The sequence below is a fragment of the Gavialis gangeticus genome, unplaced genomic scaffold (genome assembly GCF_001723915.1).
Source record: "Gavialis gangeticus isolate Ggan-Ray unplaced genomic scaffold, GavGan_comp1, whole genome shotgun sequence".
NCBI classification, from domain to species: domain Eukaryota; kingdom Metazoa; phylum Chordata; order Crocodylia; family Gavialidae; genus Gavialis; species Gavialis gangeticus.
Genome location: NW_017729031.1, coordinates 41070125 through 41073068, shown reverse-complemented (window position 1 = coordinate 41073068; position 2944 = coordinate 41070125).

Here is a 2944-nt window from a genome sequence, read left to right as displayed (position 1 = left end):
GCAAGGGAAGTTGAGGTTAGATATTAGGAAAAAAATAGGATGGTAATAAAGCACTGGAAGGGGTTACCCAGAGAGGTGGTGGACTCTCCATCCTTGGAGGTTTCGAAGGCTAGACAAAGCTTTGTCTGGGATGATGTAGTTGGGCCTGGTCCTGCTTGGAGCAGGGGGTTGGACTCAAAGTGACCTCCTGAGGTCCCTTCAACCCTCATTTTATGTATTTCTAAGTTAATGGGAGGGATGTCAGTGTTTCCAGTAGGGGCAAGAGCATGGGAGATGCCTGGAATGGCTCTCCTGCCCTCCTACTTCTGTTCTGATACAGACTCGTTTGCAATTCCCTGACCCACTCAACTCTGCTCAACACAGTGCAATCCCTGGTATGGATGAGAAGACTCCTGATGTCTCCACCATTTTTGGTTAGGCATTTCAGTGCTTGCTCTTCCAGCTTGTGCTACAGCTGGGCAGAGCAGAGGTGGAATTGGGGGCAGGAAGCTATCCAGATGTTCATATGTATTTCCCATGCTTCTGGACTTTGGCCACCCTTTACCCTTTTTCTGCTCCATCTGTCAGGGTGCGTTCCTCAGAGGCATTGGGTTTTGGCTGCAGCCTAGGCTGGGGGTTGTGACTGGGCTGTGCTGGGACATAAAGTTGGAAGTTCCTGGTCTTGCCTCACTGCTCATAGTCAGACCGATGCCTTATTAGGGGTCAGAAAGGTATTTTACCCCATGGTCAAATTGGTGTGAACTGGGGGTGGGTTTGCCTTCCCCTGTAGTGGGTGCATGGACTCTACCTGGAATATCTTCATTAAGAACCTACTATAGATGCAATATCGGGGCTGCCGTGGTTCCCTGCTTTAACTGTGGTGGGTTCAGGTGTTGGGTGAAGGTTGATGGTAGGTTTACAAAGAGGTAAGATTATGGATTTGTCTGGGATGGTGTGGACAGGGCTGGCAGGGATTAGATTAGATGTGACCTTGAACGGTCCCTTTCAGCTTGACTTTTCTCTATGTCTATATGAGAACAGCAGAAAAAATTGACTTGAGGGTTCTGGTGGCAGGAGGAGATGAGCCAAAGGTTAGCATTGTTTCTTATTCCTCCTGACTTAGCAGTGGATTCAATCCAAATGATCTGAGCTGTGCATGTGTCTTGCATCTAGATGATCCAAACCTTTCATGGTCAAGACCATTGCTGTGATTCACCAAGCCAAAGCCTGGTGTTTAATTGCACTGAAAGCTGTGGGGAGCTGGTCTCTCCTTTCAGATTGGAGCTATTTAATTCATGTTCACGTCCAACCCAAACTCCATGAGCTTCTTAACATGGGCCAGCATTGGGAAGCATGGAGCTAAATCACATGAAATCATTTTACACCAAGCAGGAAGACCTTTGTGGCATGCATAGCCAAGGGAGAAAATCATCTTAAAAAGTGCTAGGGAGAGACAGTTTCTCTAGAGAAAGGCCATTAGCAGCACAAGACTCATTTTTGGAGTAGGGTGCTGCAAAGTTAGGCATCAAAATGGACAACTAGATAGAGCCAAGTAACTGGCATAACCCCACCTTATCCTTTCTCCGTGGAAATAAGGATATGAGCTGCCCCATAGAAGTAGATGCTTAAATGAAGACTAATTGGGGGTTTGGGGGGCTGTTTTCATCATGCCATTCCTGTATTTCAGAACAGAACAAGGTCTGGTCATTGGCTTCTGCTTGAGGGTGGTCTCAAGATTGCTCCTGATCCATGTACTCTGCCTAATAACCAGTCTCTGATGGGAGTTGTGTCATCAGTGGAGCCAAAGTCAGGAAGGAAGCCCCATAGACACGCTCTTGGTATAGTTTAGTGTCTTGTGTCAGTGGTGGATGGTACCTGATTTGAGGGTATTTTAAAGATGACCTTGGATTGGATGGAAGAAAGGAAAGTCAGTCTCCCTTCTACCTCTTCAGGCTGGGGGATCAGTCGGGCTAAGCAAAGGAGGGGCATCCGAATCTGAGCTCAAGACAACACACCAATGTCTGTCCATGCCCCGTTCACCTTTGTATATGCCAAGATGAATGTGTAAGGACTCAAATCCCTCTCTCATCATTGCAATAGGCTTTATGGTCTTCCCACTGTTCTGGAAATAGCCTGGTTTATTCCCTGTTGGCACATCCACGACTCAGAGCTGCTAGGGAAATATCGCTGCCTGGGTTTTCCCTACCTCCAGACCATCATGGTGTTCCAAGGGATCAGGAGTGACTTGATGCCTGGGTGATGGGTTTCCAGGCCCTCTTGCTAGACTTTTGGCTACTAAATGAAGGTGACTCTTGTATAAAAGATTTTCTTGTAGATACTTCAGGCTGCTGTTATTTTTATATTGCAAAGACATAATGGAAAAGTATTTGAAGGCTGCAACCCCGGACCAGATGCATCCTGGCATAGACGGCACTGTCCATGAAGATCAAAGATGAGCATTGACTTTGCCACCTGGAAGAAAGAAAACACTCCTCAGAGCCAGTGACATGTGAAGGAAATGAGGTCATTGTGACAGTCAGATGGAACAAGGGAAGGGGATCCATTTATTTTTAAAGTCTCTGTGTCGTATATCTTCCCTGTCCCCCTTGACTTTCCCCCAATCCCCACAGACGTCCTCAGCTCTGATCCATTGGGTTTTGCCATTGATTCATAGATTCATAGATTAAGGGTCGGAAGGGACCTAGTAGATCTTCTAGCCCGAACCCCCGCCAGGGCGGGAGAACAACAAAAAACCCCAAAAAGAGAAACGGGACTCAAATGAGTCCAGCCAGGTAGGCATCCAGACTCTTCTTAAAGACCCCCAGGGTAGGGGCCAGCACCACTTCCCTTGGAAGTTGGTTCCAGCTCCTAGCCGCCCTAACTGTGAAGTAGTTCTTGCGGATGTCCAATCTATACCTCCTCTCCATCAACTTGTGCCCATTACTCCTTGTTATGCCAGCGGGCG